This window comes from Castor canadensis, chromosome 1, assembly GCF_047511655.1.
Source record: "Castor canadensis chromosome 1, mCasCan1.hap1v2, whole genome shotgun sequence".
NCBI classification, from domain to species: Eukaryota; Metazoa; Chordata; class Mammalia; order Rodentia; family Castoridae; genus Castor; species Castor canadensis.
Window position 1 is genome coordinate 58,376,650 of NC_133386.1, and position 18,960 is coordinate 58,395,609.

The window sequence follows — 18,960 nt, forward strand, 5'->3', positions numbered from 1 at the left end:
TTCAAAAGAACTTAGCCACCTGCTTAGTAAAAGTAATATGCTAAGAATTCGTCAATCATTAAAACCAAGGGCAGATGAAGTCATTAATTTCCTAATGATGCTGTAAAAAATTGCCACAAACGTAGTTACTTTACAAAAATTTATTATCATACAATTCTTTAGGTCAAAAGTATGAAATTACTCATAGGGCACTGAAATTAAGGTCTAGGCCAACCTGTATTTCTTCTGGATTGGGAAGCATGTTTTTCTTTGCCTTTAACAGCATCCAGAAGCCACCTGTATTCCTTGGTTCATGGCTCCTTCCTCCATCTTCAAAGTGCATCAATCTAATCTCTGATATTGTTACTGGATCTTTTCCTGATTCCACTTCTGTCTCCCTCTTTCCCTTATAAGAACCTTATTTTTACATTGGACCTACCTTAATAACCAAGGTTAATCTGACTCCCTCCATCTCAAACTCCTTAACACAACCACATTTGTAAAGTCATTTTCCATGTAAGGTAACATATCCACAGGTTCCAAGAATTAGAGTGTGGACATCTTTAAGTGTATGGAGGCATTTTTATATCCATAATCATTAATCTGTTATTATATCCATATCCCAGGGCGTATATTTCTGTATATGCCAGAACAAACACAAGGCTAATAACTGGACTTTGCTTGTTGAAGATAGAATTAGATTACTGGGACGAAAAGAGTTTCATACTAACCAAAATTAAGATGAAACCTGATGAAACATGTCCATACTACAACAAAAACACCCCCTAAATGTTTGAAATCCCTGTGGATTTATAACATCCTGTTTCAAAATGTACCAATATCATTGGTACAGAAGTGACCTAATTTCATGCAAATATTATCCCTTGGTGTCTTTAACACTGTTTAAAATTTTGAAATGAATTAAATAAAGCTAAAAGTAAATACAAGAAGTAAAAATTTTAGAAAGTAGGTAACCTGGACTTGAGATGTCCTCCTCAGACCTTGAAGTTTCTGATATTATTGTGATAGTTCTTTCTACATCTGTTTCTATGTGGTGAGAAGACAGAGCACTTCCACTATCAAACTTGTGTACTTGCTTTCATAGTGGAAGCAGAGGAAAAAAAATCTTCATAATTGTATGAGAAAGGAATAATGATTGACTTGTAGGGAGAAATTTTTCTACCTCCAACTTCTAATTTACCCCCCAAAAATTTCTATTAATCAGTAACCTGATCATCTTGAGTTCTAAACTCTTCTCTTGGGTACTTTGAGGTGAAGTTGGGATGCCAGAGGTAAAATTTCTCCTTGCAGCTATCACATCAGGAATCTATCACATGAATTCATCTTGTGGAAAAAACTAGATGGGATTTTACTTATCTTCTTGAAATCTTTTCCCTGAATCTTTTCTTTAGTGCATCACTAAGTCAGAATGGAGAGCTATTTTTTAGTACCAATTCACTCTACTCTTAACTGTATTTTAGTTTTAAGTTCTTAAAGTGTGGTATAACAAAAATGATGTTGCTCTTGGTCCTTGAAGTTTTGAAATCATTGCACTCAGAATTTTAACTTTAACTACCAAATATGCCAGGGTTCCCTAAATTTATCTTGTGAAAAGTCTGAAGCTCTTCGTCTTTTCCTCAGTGTTCCAAAAATAGGGCAACAGCATCATTCAGCTTATAAATCTGTAGATACACATTTCTCTCTGACAGCGAACAGCACTTGTAATAACATGATTTTGTAATCAACATTACAATACTTACAAGGTAATGAAAACAATCTGATTTTGACTTTTTGTTATACAATTGGCCATCATATGGTTGAAATAGAATTCATCCATGAAATTCTATGCAGTGATTTAGAAGTCAGTGCCCTAGCCATCGGTGACTCAGCCATAGTGCATCTATGAAAGCACAATTTTTCTTTGTTTTCATAATCAAAATTTTTGGTTTTAAACTCAGATTTATCAGAAAGGAATCATTATCTAATATAATGCATTAATGTGTATGTTCAAATAATAAAATTAGCATCAGTGGTGGCCTACTTTGATCAGTAGCATTTCATTCACTTGAGGAGGTATACATTATTGAGCATAGTTCAAAACTAATACAAAATATATTAATTGATAATGGAGATGGATATATTTATTATCTTGTTGGTGGTGATGTTTTCACAAGTATTGGCATATATGCAAACTCATCAAATTGTGAACATTAAATGTGTGCAGAATTTTGTCTATCATTATATCTTAATGAAGATGCAAATATTAAAATAATCAGGCACATTAAAAACTAGCATTATAAGGGCAATAATTAAATTTTCTAGAAGATCACAATACTTATTGCTAATTCATTAATCCAGGTTTTAATGGTAGAATCAGAGAAAAATAGGCATTGTGGTAATTCTTCATCATAATGATTTTTATTATCCAGGGGAACTGGTTGTTTTGTATAGTGGTGAATTTGCTTTTCCATTGTTGTTTGGTAGTTAAAAGAGAAGTTTCACATAAAACTTCAATAGCTTTTGAGGTTCTTGATATTTCCTAATAATGTCACATTATGTGTGCTATTCAATATTGTAAGTAGAAGAAAAATACTCTAAAAATTCTAAATAGCTGGGTGCTAGTGGCTCATGCCTGTAATCCTAGCTACTCAGGAAGCAGAGATTAGGAGGATCATGGTTTGAAGCCAGCCTGGGAAAACAGTTTACAAAACCTTAGCTCAAACAAATAAACAAACAAACAAAAAAACACCCATCACAGAGGAGTTTATGATGGTGGTTATGGTAGGGAATCAGAATTCCTGAGTTCCATGACGCTAGAAACAACCTTCAGATGTGAGATCTACACTTGGGTAATTCTGATTGCTTCTAGCCAAAATAATAACTGACATTACATTAGGTGCACATTAAATTCAAAGACTGACCCTTAAAACAGCTTTTAATTGCACCTACCAGCCGGGAAAATCCCACCATGGCACAGCCAGCAGGACATACCTGTCCTGGGAAAAAAGCTCCCTGGTCATTTTCTCTCTCTCTCTTTTTTTTCTTAATAAGCAGAAGGCAGATCATCAATCAGAATTGAACTCTGAGACATCCTGGACCCTTAACCCATGGAAAGCCTGTCTACGACATGCCATGGAGAAAAATGGCGTACCATTTCCCCCTCTCCCTGGCCAGTTCCAAAGCTGCTGTGTAAACCTGCAGAATGAACAGGTGAATAACATGCACCACATGTGACTCCCCTAATCACCCCTGAGCACATAATCCAGCACTGACCATAGGCAGATTGAATCTCCCCCCCAATAAAACTGAAAAGCATAAACAGTGAATTGCAATCTAACACTGACAGTGGGGGTGAAGTGGAAGATACAACCTCAGAGCTCAAAGATAAAATAGAAATTAAGGAAAAGACAGAAATGTTAGTCAAACAGCTCAAGAGCTGTAAAAGGAGTATGCAAGAACTCAGTGACTCCATCCAAAGACCAAACCTGAGAATCATCGGCATTGAAGAAGGAGAAGAGATGCAAGCCAAAGGGATACATAATATATTCAATAAAATAATAACATAAAATTTTCCAAATCTAGAGAAAGTTATGCCCATTCAGGTACAGCAATCCTCCAGGACACTGAACAGACTTGATTAAAATAGAACTACCCCATGATATCTTATCATTAAAACAACAAACACAGAGAGTAGAGAAAGAATAGTGAAGGCTGTAAGAGAGAAAAAAACAAATAACATACAAAGGTAAATCCATCAAAATCACAGCAGATTTTACAACAGAAACTTTAAAAGCAATGAAGGCATAAGGTGAGGTATTCTGGGCATTGAATGAAAATAACTTCAGCCCTAGGATACTCTACTCACAAAAGTATCATTTAAAATTGACAGCAAGAAAAAAGTTTTCCACAATGAACAGAAACTAAAACAATATATGACCACCACACCATCATTACAGAAGATTCTACAAGGAATTCTGCACACAGAAGATGAAAGCAAACAAAACCATGAGAAGACAGGAAGTATTAAAATGCAGGAGAAGAAAAGACAAGAATCAAAGAGTAACAATGATTTGGCTGCACACAATCAAATCCTTAAACAACAAAAACAACTAAACAGCAGGATTCAGCACATACCTATCAATATTAACACTGAATGTCATTGGACTCAACTCCCCCATCAAAAGACACCGCTTGACAAACTGGATTAAAAAGGATCACTAAACATTCTGTTATTTACAAGAGACCCACATTATTGACAGAAACAAGCACTGGCTTAGGGTGAAAGGCTAGAAGATTTACCAAGCTAATGGCCCATGAAAGCAGGCAAAAGTAGCAATATTCTGGCCCCTGTTTTGGGGGGTCATTAGCTTGAAATCTTATACATAGTAGAATTCAAACTTACATTGGTCAAATGAGACAAAGAAGGATGCTTCATACTAATGAAAGGAGCAATACATGAGAAGGAAATAACAATTTTTAACCTATATGTATCTAATATCAATGCATCCAATCTCATCAAACATATAGTAAAGAACTTAAAAGCACATTAGACTCCAACACCGTGGTAGTAGGAGACTTTAATATATATCTATCACCAATAGATTGGTCATCCAGACAAAAAAATCAACAAAGAAATCCTAGACCTAAATGACACTGTAGATCAAATGGGCTTAACTGATATCTACAGAATATTTCATCCAGCAACAGCAACTGATGGAACTTTCATCAAAATAGATCTTATTTTAGGACACAAAGCAAGCCTCAACAAATATAGGAAAATAGAAATAATACCCTATATTCTATCTGATCACAATGCAATGAAGCTAAAACTCAACAACAAAAGCAACAGCAGAAAACCTCAAACAACTGGGAGCTGGATAACACATTGCTCAATGATCAGTGGGTCACAGAAGAAAAAAGAGGAAATCAAAAGGTTCCTGGAATTGAATGAAAATGAAAACACAACCTATCAAAACCTATGGGATTTAGCCACTCACAGAATGGGAGAGAATCTTTGCCAAGTATCCCTCAGATAAGGGACTGATAACCAGAACATACAGTGAGCTCAAAACACTAAACTGCCCCCAAATCAATGAACCAATAAAGAAGTGGGCAACTGAACTAAACAGAAGTTTTTCAAAGGAAGAAGTCCAAATGGCCAAAAAACACATAAAAAAATGCTCACCATCACTGACTACAAAGGAAATGCAAATCAAAACCACACTAAGATTCTATCTCACTCCTGTTAGAATAGCTATCATCAATAGCACCACCAACAACAAATGTTGGCGAAGATGTGGGAAAAAGGAACCCTCATACACTGCTGGTTTTAATGTAAGTTAGTACAACCACTATGGAAAACAATATGGAGGCTTCTTAAAAATCTAAACATAGATTTGCCATATGATCCAGCAATCCCATTCCTAGGGCTATACCCAAAGGAATGCGACTTAGGTTATTACAAAGGCACCTGCACACTCATGTTTATTGCACCATTATTCGTGATAGCCGAGCTGTGGAAACAGCCAACGTATCCCATTACCAATGATGGATTAAGAAAATGTGGTATTTATACAGAATGGAATTTTATTCAGCCACAAAGAAGAATGAAATTTTGTCATTTGCAAGCAAATAAATGGAACTGGAGAAAATCATCTTAAGTGCAGTTAGCCAGACTCAGAAGGCCAAAAATTGCATGTTCTCCCTCATATGAAGATTATAGACCTAAGACAAATCCAGACATGTTACTGGACATGGGTCACATACTAAGGTGAGACCATGCATGGGAGGAATAGGGAAAGGGAAAGAAACCTAAAACTTGAATGTGGTTGGTGTGCTCACTGTATTGAAGCCAATATAGTAAATCTTAAGCTGTCAGAAGTCTCTATGGGAAGTGTGACTAGGAAGTAGTGAAGAGGTCTGGTAGAGATGAACCAATGTTTGTTGTAATACACATGTGTATGGAAACAACACTAGGGATCTCTCTGTATACCATCTTTTTCTCAAACTAGCAGAAACGCTGTTTCTCTTATTACCTTTTATGTTTTCTCTTCAACAAAATTGGAGAACAAAAGAAGAGGGTGGAATGGGGTCTGCCCAGAAAGGGGGGTGGGAAGTAGCCCCCCTTTCAGTTTTCCCCACCACCTCCAGAAATAATGTATACACATGTAAGTAAATGTAAAAATGATACAAAAAAAAAAGTGAAAAAAGAAAGAAGAAAAGCATCACAAAAATGGGCTGGTAGAGTGGCTCAAGGTTTAGGCCCTGAGTTCAAACTCCAGTACCACAGAAAAAAAAATTCAAAATCATGTTTTCATAATTTTAACTTATGCACTCAGAGTTTTTCATTATGATGACATAGCTCAGCCATTTTAAACAAATCAAGATCTTTGGATTTTGTCAGAGAGTGCTAATTGACCATGAATTGCATCTTCTCTTCTGCCTGGAAACTCAGCTAAAGTAAATTTCCCACACTGCCTTGTAGTTGTGATCTCGCAGCTCACGTCTAGGCCATGGTGCGGCTACACTACATAAGCCTCCTATTTGTGAGGTTTTTGTTTTGTTATTTTGTCTTGATTATCTTTTCTGACTGACAAGAATGGAGAGGGATTCATAGTAAGCTTAGGGGTCGAGTTCTACAAAACAAAGGGGCTATAGCTCCCTAAATACTTCTAATTGCTGTTCAAACAAGAACACCTTTATTTTACTGTTATGTTGCTGGTGGTAGAGTGAGTTGGGGGTGGTGATTAAAGAACTGAAATTTTAAATTTTATTTACTGCAGCAGCTAGAATTACATTGAAAATGCAAATACTATCATTTGCAATTATTTTACTCCATACCTGAAAAAAAATCCATTTTATTGACTGTTATTTCAGTTTTCCCCTACCACCCCCAGAAAAAAGAAAAAGAACAAGAAATAATGATAAAGATGCCTGGTCATTCTTATGGAAAAATGTGTTGTAAGTGTCTGTCAATCAGTGGTATTTTCTTGCTTTGAATCATACTCTGTCCCATGTGAAATCTGTATTAAATTCCATGAATTTTATGTCCACTGGCTTTTTTTTGTGGTCCTGGGGCTGGAACTCAGGACCTATACTTTGAGCTACTCCACCAGTACTTTTTTCTGATGGATTTTTTTGAGATAGGGTCTGGCAAACTGTTTGCCCGGGCTGGCTTCAAACAGTGATCCTCCTAATCTCTGCCTCCTGAGTATCTGGGATTATAGGCATGAGCCACCCGTGCCCAGCCTGGCCTTTCAATTATTTCTATATAATGAAGTCAAAGGCAAATCCAATAATCTTAATTTAGTAATCTTCTGATTTCTAGCTTTCAATATCAGGATGAACTGTTACTCAGAATGAATAAAAAGAGAAATGTAAAAATGAATAAATAAATTCCAGGGCTAAAGGTCTATTTTAATGTATTTCAATAATAGCAAAAGATCATTCTTGTCTTTAATTAAAATTAGATTTACATTAGGATATGAAATATGTAAAACTGTATAAATTGTGCATTAGAAATATCATATAAGAGATGATAGCATGTATCCAATAATTACAGATGTTACCTATTTATTTTGCCTTTTAAATCTCAAACCAATAATGAATGATAAAAAAAATCTTTTTTCTGAGACTATTTGGAATATCTGTGTAGGAGGTAATTTCATTGTATGATAGCTGAGGAAAAATCCTTTAAAGTTCATTCACTGCCACTGTATCACCTTCTGGTCTGGTCTCAAACACTCAAAATCTAGATTTTGAGGTATGCAGAGCAGCAGAATATATGATTTAGACATGATTTGAGATACAAGGCAGAGTTTGCCATGCAGAAGTTGATGCTGAAACGTGCAGCAAGATATGGTTAATTCAGATTTAGGTATGTGTCCTGTCAGAGCACACAAGTCCATGACACTTTATCCCTGTCCCTGTATGCCTCCTGTCTGCCTTGGTGCTAAAGATGCTTCTTTGATGAATAGATAGTGTGATGCTGCCAAGATTAGGTTGGCACTGTCTATTACAAATGAGATAAGGATTCTAAAATGTGTCTAGGACTATCAAAAAGAATGCAGGTTCACAACTTTGTCCTTCTACATGTGATTAGACACCTCTGGGGTCACAAGCTGATGCCTATATTTCTACTTACTGACTGCAGCATTGAAAACAAAATTTATTTAAAACAATGTAGATAACTGGTTTCCAAATTTGGCTGCAGATTAGAATCACTTGCAGATCATTTAAAAGCTCTATATTCACAGGCCAGAACAATTAGCTCACAATCTCTGGGACTGGGACCCAGCCTTTATTATTTATTTATTATTTCTTTTATTCATATGTGCATACAACGCTTGGTTATTTCTCCTCCCTGCCCCCACCCCCTCCCTTTCTCCCCGCCCCCTCCCTCTCCCCCTACCCCTCCCTCTCCCCCTACCCCTCCCTCTCCCCCCCAGCCCCTCGATACCCAGCAGAAACTATTTTGCCCTTACCTCTAATTTTGTTGAAGAGAGAGTATAAGCAATAATAGGAAGAAATAAGGGTTTTTGCTAGTTGAGATAAGGATAGCTATACAGAGAGTTGACTCGCATTGCTTTCCTGTACATGTGTGTTACTTCTAAATTAATTCTTCTCGAACTAACCTTTTCTCTAGTTCCTGGTGGGACACAGCCTTTAGAATTTTTTGAATCTTCTGAGTGATTTTAATGTGCAAACAAGTTTAGAAACCACTTGCAGTTACTTAAGAATTTTGATGATCATAATAGGTTCCCATACCAACTTATCAACACAGTTTATTCCCACTTTTGTATTGGAGAATGTTCTACAAAACAAATATTACCTTAATTCAAAAGTGGTAGAAATTATAAATGCTTTTAAATGCTGCTTCCTATGGCCTTATTCTGCAATCCTTTTCAAATGCTCTTTTGGACCATGGCACTGTTTTTTTTGTTTGTTTGTTTTTGCAATCACTCCTCATTATCATTCCTTACGGCCCTTTTCTCTGTTCTAAAAAATGACAAAACATACCACTTTAGGTTAATCTTAAGCAGGTTTGTTTGCACAAGTGAATTCTGGATATTTGTCTCCTTAGATCAAATAAGAAATTCAGCAAAAGATAGTGGTTCTTGTACTTAGCTACATCAGATTCACCTGGAGGCACAGTTAAAATGGCTATGTATGGCCCCATCTACAGAATTGGATTCACTCTGCTCAGTAGGTCAGGGTAGGGTCTGAGAATTTCATATCTAACAAATTCCCAGGTAATGCCTGTGCTACTGCTGGGCAGTAGCTGTCTATAAATACTGCTTTCTATAAATATTCAGCTTTGATTATAAATTTTCAAATACTTTTGGAAATAAACAGCTTCTTCAAAACTGACTCAGAACTTGACTTCTGAATAGTCCAATGTTACTGATATTGTATCTCAAAAACTGGTAAACTAAGTCAAGAACAGTGTCTAACACCTTTAATCCAAATTACTCAAGTGGCAGAGATCAGGGGATGGCAGTTTGGCAAAAAGTTAACGAAGTCCCATTTCATCCAATGAAAAGAAGTGGGGTGTTGTGATGTGCACTTGTCATCTCAGCTATATGGGAAGCATAAATACAATACTGTCCAGGCCAGTCTGGGCAAAAAAAATGCTAGACCGTATTTGAGAAAAAGACCTGAAAGAGAAAAGATTATCTCTACTGGAGGAATTAACACTTAAAAAGAAAAAAACAGGCTTAAAATAATGCATTCCAGGCAAATATACAAGATCCTTCTCTCTAAGTTAGCAGGGATTTGTTTCTCCCAGGCCAGAGCACAAAGCACTACACAAATATCTTGCTGTATCTGTTATAATTTTTTTTTTCCCTTTGAGATCTCAGAGCTTTGGCAAATACATCCCTAGAGATTTGGTTAGTAGGGATTTTTGTGTTTTTTCCAAAGAGGAAGAGAACTGAGTTGCCCTAACTTGCTCATTGGACATAGAGGCTTTTAAGTTTATAATTTTTTGACAGTACTGGATTTGAACCAGCCCTCCCATTTGCTAGGCAGGTTCTCTACCATTTGCAATCACTCCTCTTTTTATCACTCCTTAGGGCCCTTTTCTCTGTGCTAAAAAATGACAAAACTTACCACTTTAGGTCAATCTTAAGCAGGTTTGTTTGCACAAGTGAATTCTGGATATTTGCCTCCTTAGATCAAATAAGAAATTCAGCAGAAGATAGTAGTTCTAAACTTAACTACATCAGAATCACCTGGAGGCACAGTTAAAATGGCTATGCATGGCTCCACCCCCAGAAATGGGTTTACTCTGCTTGGTAGGTCAGGGTAGAGAATGTGCCTAGCACATGTGAGGCCCTAGGTTCAAATCCCAGTACTGTCAAAAAAACTATAAACTAAAAGCCTCTCTCAGTGTCCAATGGGCAAGTTAGGGCACAATTCTCTTCCTCTTTGGAAAAAACACAAAAATTCCTACTAACCAAATCTCTAGGGATGTATTTCTCATAACTCTGAGATCTCAAGGGGAAAAAAAATTTTTTGTAACAGGTACAGCAAGATGTTTGTGTAGTGCTTTGTGCCCTGGCCTGGGAGAAACAAATCCTTGCTAACTTGGAGAGGCAGGATCTTGTGTGTTTGCCTGGGATGCATTATTTTAAGCCTGTTTTTTCTTTTCAAGTGTTAATTCCTCCAGTAGAGATAATCTGTTCTCTTTCATGTCTCCTCCTTGGGCAATATATTTTGAAGATTAATATAATATGGATAATGTGCCTGTGTGTCTTGCCTAATACGAAATGCTGAGGATATTATTTCTGGTTTAGGGAGTTAGGAGAAATTTATTTCTAGGAGGTTTATAATGCTCAGTTATCAGAGAAGTATTGCTGTGTGTCTAGCCCTGGCAACATTCCCATGTTCCTAGCAGGTCATTAATAAAGGCTACAATTGCACCTCCAGTTAGATATGGTTCTACACTGACTCAGCAGTTGCCACTGCCATCTTCCATGGTCATGGATCATTAAGGGGCTTCACCTGTCATGATTTTAAAAGACATACTATTCCTCTTTGGGCTACCGCTGGTTTTCCTACCCTAATTTACCTTTCAGAACTGATTTTTTTTTTTTTAAAACAGGTATCCAGGGGAAAATGTTTTCATAAACAGTTCAGATTTCAATAACTAATGGCTGCAATTTCAGTTCCTTTGTGATTTAAAAATCAAGTGTTTATTTAGAAAATGCCTTCAGCAAGAATACAGTTTGGGATTTATTTCATGTCACAGATTAAATTACTGCTTGCTTACTTCTTTCACTTGAAATGCATAATTAATATTTCACAGCAAGTTTAGATTAGTAGTTATGTTTTCTTCTTTAGTTAATTTTCAAAGTCACTTAATGCCATCTGAGCCCTAATATTTTTACATCACAAACAATAAATCAAATTAGCTGTTGGAGTCAGGGAGCTCTAATGCTACATTTAAATCCAAAGCACCAATAAAACTACAGTTTATCTAACTGTGTAATAGGCTATCATCTAATAATAAACAACTTCAAAGTTGTGCAGCTTTTGTTTTCAATTGAACACTGACAATTCAAGAATTGGACAGAAGTACAAATTAATACTAAGATTATGAAGACTATGAAGCCTGCCTTTTTGTTGCTTCCATTACAAAATGTTGAAATTTGGGGCTATATAGTGGAATTTCAAGACCATAGCTTTGTCAGAAAGTATATGTTATGTATGTCACCCTAAAGATGTATTCATTCTAAAGAAGTAAAAAAAGTATGATTCTGTCTATTTTGGAGGCAGGGCAGTTATAATGATTGGGGACTAGGCAGAGCACCTTATCTAAAAACTACAAATCTGTCTCCTCATTAGTGATTGGCTTTCAATATTAGGATGTTTTTCCCCACAGTGTTTCCAGGATACTTTGCACCACGGAAATAAAAAATGAGTAATAAATGATGATTATATGATTGCATTTTAAGGAAGGCTTTAAGATTTTTCTCTTTGATCATTTCATTTGAAGTACCAAACCAAAGCAAAAATCAAGTAAACAATTATGGAATAGAAATAACGTAATTAATGTCCAAGCCATAATTGGAGAAATGAGTTACATTTGCATTTTGAGAGGGAGTGTGTAGAATATATAAGTACATGAGTCCTACACATGCACTGACCCTTACTCAACCACTTAATTGCTATGCTATAATAGGCACATTGTTTTTACCTCCCTAAGCCTCAATTTCCTCAGTGTTTGAATGGAAATAAGAATGAGGTTAATAAGACCTACTTCTTATTACCAGTAAGAAGTTTCTTCATGTAATGTATATATGTAATAATAATAATTCTATTGAGATTAAATGAAAAGACCTGCATACATCACCTTCCCTGGCTGTGGATACAGGTTTTATCTATGTTTGGTGTGGCTCATACAAAACACTTATTTGTGTATATGTAAAGCAAGAAAGTTGTCTGTCCTATTCACCACTGCATCTCCAGCATTTAGAACATGCAAAAGGGAATCAATATTGTGAAAATGGCCATACTACTGAAAGCATTTCACATGGTCAATGCAATTCCTATCAAAATTCCAATGACATGCTACACAGAGATAGAAAAATCAATTCTAAAGTTCATTTGGAAGCACAAAATACCTTGAATAGTCAAAGCAATCTTGAGCAAAACAGAGCAAAACTGGAAGTATTACAATACCTGACTTCAAACTATACTACAGAGCTGTAGCAATAAAAACAACATTGTGCTGGCATAAAAACAGCCATGAAGATGAATGGAACAGAATAGAAGACCCAGACACAAACCCTTGCAGCTAGAACCATTTGATTTTGAAAAAAGGAACCCAGAACATGTGTTGGAGAAAAGATAACCTCTCCAACAAATGATGTGGGGGAAAAGTGGCTATCCACCTGCAGAAGATTGAAACTAGATCCCTTTCTTTCACCTTGTACTAATTATCAATTCTAAGTAGATCAAAGATCTCAATGCAAGACTGAACTGTGAAACTACTACAAGAAAGAATAGGGAAAATGCTGGAACATATCGAGGGAGTGATTTCAAGTAAGATATATTTGATACATTTGAAGAACCTTTGTAAATGCCACAATGTACCCCCACAAGCACAAGAATGAAAAAAAAAAGAAAATATACAGATCAAAAAATGAACCCTGCAGATAACCAACAACCTACTGAATAAATGGAAAAATGAACTGAACAGAAAATCCTCAAAAGTAGAAGTACAAACAGCCAATGAATACCTGAAAAAAATGCTCATAATTCTTGGGCATAAAGGAAATGAAAGTCAAAACAACACTGAGATTTCACTTTACTCCAGTCAGATGGCAATAATCAAAAACACAAGCAACAACAAATGCTGACAAGGATGGAAGAAAAAAGAACCCTTATCCACTGTTGATGGGAATATAAATTAGTACAACCAACATGGAGAGCAGTATGGAGGTTTCTCAGAAAACTAAAAATAGATCTAGCATACAATCCAGCAATACCACTCCTAGGCATATACCCAATGGAATGTCAGCCAGGAATATATCTTTATGTGAAGATAGTACAACATAATGCACTGTAAGCTGTTGAATAATAGGGGAGCATGGCGGTAGAGAAAGAGTAAGTAATAGAGGGGGTTAATCTGATTAAAGTAAAATATATACATTTCTGAAATACATGAATAATCAGTATACACTTAATAAGTAAAGGACATTACCAAGCACTGGTGGCTTACATCTGTAATCTTAGCTACTTGGGAGGTTGAGAATAGGAGGATTGAGGTTTAAGGCCAGCCCTGGCAAATAGCTCTTAACACCCCCATTTCCAAAATAATCAGAACAACATGGACTGGAGGTATGGCTCAAGCAGTAGAGTGCCTGCTTTGCAAGTACAAAGTCCTGAGTTCAAACCCCAGTCAATCCAATAAAAACAAAAAACAAAAAAGGGCAGGAAGGTAAAATAAGCCCTATCTGAGGGTGGGTACCAGTGGGAGGGGACATGGTAAATGGAGAGAGTGAAGGAGGGTGAATACAGTGGGTATCTTTGGTATACATGTATGAAAATGAATAATGAAAATTGTTGATATTGTTCTAACAAGGTGGAGATGAGGGGAAATGATGGAGAGAGTGAATCTAATTAAGATATATTGTAAACATATATGTAAATCTCACAATGTATCCCTCCTGTGCAACTAATATATGCTAAGAAATTAAAATAGTATGTAGGATGAATAGACTATATTGGCAACTCAGAGCTTTATGTTTGGCAGGCAGGCATTCTACCTCTTGAGCTACACCTCCAGTCCTTTTTTCTCTGGTTATTAAGGATATATGGACGTGCTTTTTGCCCAGTCTATCCTGGACTACCATTCTCCTATATAATACTTCTTGCTGTGACTGGAATAACAGGCAAGTACCACCGTGTCCAGCTTTTACCCCCTGAGATGAGGTCTCACAAACTTTTTGCCTAGACCACCAGTGCCAGGCTATATTTATAATTCTTTAATATATATATTCCAAGCAGAGGATGTCATCTAAGGTGTGTTGACTCAAAGAATGTTATAAAAGCTCTAGCACTGACTATTAGCTAAAACAAAATTTAGAAAAGACTTATATGTGGGTTTTCTAGATTTAGCAAATAAAAACATGGGACATTTGTTCTATTTTAATTCTTGATAAACAATGTTTTTTTGGTTACTAGCATTAATATAAGGAATATAAATCTTTCATCAAATAATAATTATGATCACTAAAATAATACCACACTTAGAACAATTCTGCCACACAGCACCTCTTCCCACCCCCACACCCCCAATGCACAGCCAAGTTTCTGAAAAGTGCCAGGCATTTTCCCCATGATGGGATAGTTATGATTTCACTTATCTTGAAGGAATCACGCCCTCACTTCCTTACATCCAAGAATCTCATCCTTAAATTCTCAGCTCATGGGTCTCACACATCTCAGACCTCTTCCCCCTTTTGTCCTTCTTATCCCTCTGAAATAATAGTGTTGATTTCTTTTGGAGCACTTATTTTGTAATGGTAAATTAATTAACAGAATTTTTTTAATAGTTACCACCTCAGCTAGATTGTTAAACTCTATGATGCTTTGACTCACAATTTGACCACAGCATTCAGCATGTAGAATATTTCTCATATGAAACTACAATTCACTACAAGCAGATGATACTCAAATTTAGGACGAAAAGGTTCTGTTCAGTTCATTTGCCCATCTGAGGAAGTCATTGTCCATGTTTCCAGTGTATTCCCTGCTCTTTCCTGCCTCAAGGTTTCAGGTCTTATATTAAGGTCCTTAATCCACTTTGAGTTGATACTTGTATAGGGTGACAAACATGGATCTAGTTTCAGTTTTCTGAACTCATTGTCCAGTTTTCCCAGCAACATTTGTTAAAGAGGCTATCTTTTCTTCATTGTGTTTTTGGTGACTTTGTCAAAAATTAGGCAGGTATAGCTGTGTGGATTCATATCCAGGTCTTCTATTCTGTTCCACTGGTGTTCATATTGGTTTTTGTGCCAGGACCATGCTGTTTTTACTGCTATGGCTCTGTAGTATTTTTAGAAGTTGGGTATTATGATACCTCTATTGTTGCTCTTCTTGCCCAATATTGCCTTAGCTATTTGTGGTCTTTTGTGCTTCCAAATGAACGTAGAACTTGAATATGGTTGATATACTCTCTGTGCAAGAATGAATATAGAAATCTTAAACTGGCTGAAACCACTATAAGAAAGGGACTAACGGAGAATGAAGAAAATTAGAGGAGACAAATCAATTGGGGTTATAATACATATACACATGGAAATATCACAAGGAAACTTGTGATACCTACCTTTATCTCAAATAAAGCAAAAATGTCATGTTTATCTTTTTATCTTTTATATTTTTTCTTCTAGAAAATCAGGGAACAGGATGGTGGAACAGTTTGGGGGGGTGCAGGTTGTCACCAGTGGGAAGAGGGAGGCGGTAAGGGGAAGGAGCTAAAGAGTGAATATGATGCAAAAAATGTGTATACATGTATGTAAATGCAAAAATGATACCTGTTGAAATTATTTTAGGAGTTGTGGGAGGGGGGATGAAGGAGAGTGGTGGATGAGGTGAATTCAAATGTGATGTATTTGATACCCTGTAACAACTTTTGTAAATGCCACAAAGTATCCCCACCCAGCACAAAAGAAAAAAAAATAAAAGTATAACATATAAAACAAAGAATAGGACAAAATGTATGATTTCCATTATCAGCCATTTCTAGAATTCAGTTGATACCATCTCCCATTAAATTCTAATTTTGCATCTTCAGGGACCTTGGATGGAGAAAATGGAGGGTGAGCCTAATTTTCCTGAGCTGAGAATCTAAGGATGACAAGTTAGGAGATGAAGGGGCAGTTTATTTTACATAAATATGGTTACAAATACCTTATATGGGGAAACATTTCTGGTACTTTTCAAAACTTAAGCAAGGAAACTTTTTTTTCTTCGTTATTTTAAATTGGGCCTAATACAACTTGTTGCTCTGAGGATTACATGAAATGTTTAACTATATTTAGTGCATTTCCTAAATCTAGAAAATATTCGAGGTAGGAAGAAAAATAAAAGAACAATAACTGAACAACAAATCTAGTAGCAGTCACAATTGGATTTATTTTTGACTTTGTTGTTCATGGAAGGTTTTGCAAGAGTTGAAACTTCAGTTAGGTTTAGAAATAGAGGTAGGGCTTTGGAAGACATTGGGTGGGCACTGGTGAGGTTATTCAAGGCATTGTCCTGCAGGTTCAAATGCAATACCTGAGCTTTCAAAGTTTCTATAACTTTGCAACTCAAAATATGGTCATTATGAGATTGGGTTAACAGAGGAAATTCTTACTCCTCTCCCTCCCAAACTACTGGATCCAAATCTGGTCTTTAACAAGATCCCAAGGGACTTTGTAGTTACTTTAAAATTTGAGGTGATATTCTATAGTGTGGTGGCAAAGAGTGATTGCCAAACCAATGCCATCAATATCGCAAGGGAATTTAAAAGAAATGCAAACACATATCCCTACCCCAGATCCATGAATCAGAAACTCTGGACCCAGCAATCTGTGTCTGAACAATCACTTCCAGGAGATATGGATACAGAGTGAAGACTGAACCACTGCCTGAAAATAAGAATCACCTTACTACTTCCATGGAGATAATGTCAGCCTGGTGACTTTAAGGTGAGGTCAACTTTGAGAATCATTACTAAGAGACATTATTTTCTACCAAATATAAATTCCCCTAACAATTCTACAGATTTGTCTTGGGGCAATAATAGAAGTGTTTTCCAGCTAGCAACAGCCAGTAGCTATGGCTATGTATGTTGTATAAGTAATAACTATACCAGCCACATCATCCTACCATTTTTTGGAAAGAAGCACCTCAAATATTTAGGATTTTCTACATACTCAGCATTCCTGTGGCATGATTAGGTTTTTATATTTGAGTGAGAAATTCTGTCATCCTTGTATTTGATGGGCTTGCTTTGACCTGTGGTGTAATTGATTCCTTTAAAAATCTATGCATTTTGTAAATGAGTCCTGCTGAGTTTAAAGATAAACTTATATAGGATCGCAATTGCCTGAGGTAATTTCTACCTTAACTATAGTTTCACTCTTTGTGTTAAGAATATATAACAAAGTCTCAGAACTAATCCTTTATTCTTTTAAGATTGAGCATAAATAAACTTCCACTGGTTTTCTTTGTCTGGCTAGGCTGTTTGATGGCATTCATCTTTCTGATGTCAGCACTTAAAATCACAAAGTTATGTAGATGTCTTTGATATAGGCACAAACAGGAACATAGGTAATAAAAGCAAAGGGAGCTAATCTATAGCCTGGATTCATATTTTCACATATTTCTCTTCCTTTCTGACTTGCCCGTAAATAAGAAGAAATAGTTATCTATCCTCCTCTCCTGATAATAAAGGAAACAAAGCAAAGAATGAGAAACATTACAGAAATCTTGTTATGAAGATAACTACTCTTAGAATCAAAGGCTTTGTAAGGGTCAGTTTTAAAAATAGCTTTCTCCTTCCTCCTCTCTTATCCCGTCTCTTGGCTTGAGTTATTGGGATGTGTAATAGATAGCTGGAGTGTAAAATGTTTTCAAGAACTCTGCTTGATATAGACCAATGTCATATAACCAATATGAACCCTGCTGTGAGGGAATTGTTTGTCTACAAAGACCTCTTACTTTTTAGTTCCCATTTCATTTTGGATTTCTGTCTGTGTTTGTTTAAAGGTACTGCCTAAAAAATTAGCTAGCATTTATTGCCCTCAATGCAGAGAAATTAAAGCAGATACCTTGAAAGCAACTGAGGCCAATAGGAGAAGGGGACCAGGAACTAGAGAAAAGGTTAGTTTGAGAAGAATTAACCTAGAAGGTAACACACATGCACAGGAAATTAATGTGAGTCAACTCCCTGTATAGCTATCCTTATCTCAACTAGCAAAACCCCTTGTTCCTTCCTATTATTGCCTATACTCTCTCTTCAACAAAATTAGAGATAAGGGCAAAATAGTTTCTGCCAGGTATTGAGGGGGTGGGGGGAAGGAGGGGGAAGAGGAGGGGGCGGAGTGGGTGGTAAGGGAAGGGGTGGGGGCAGGGGGGAGAAATGACCCAAGCATTGTATGCACATATGAATAAAAAAAAAAAAGGTACTGTGTGCCACCTCAGTGGTTGTGTATACATCTCATTGAGTCAACTGTAGTTTGCAAGAAAGAAATACAGTACCATCCCAATATGTTAGTGAAGACATGTTCTTACAAGTAGGAATATGATACTTTTAGCCACAAAGTAAGACATGTTTAGAAGCCATGATAGCACAGAAACCATATGAATCACTTAGCTAATATGCATTCAATTCAAATCCATTAACTTATTGAACCTGCACTAGATACAAGTACATTGCATTTTATCCATTTTTTTGCCTTCAATGTCTGACTCAATTTGATC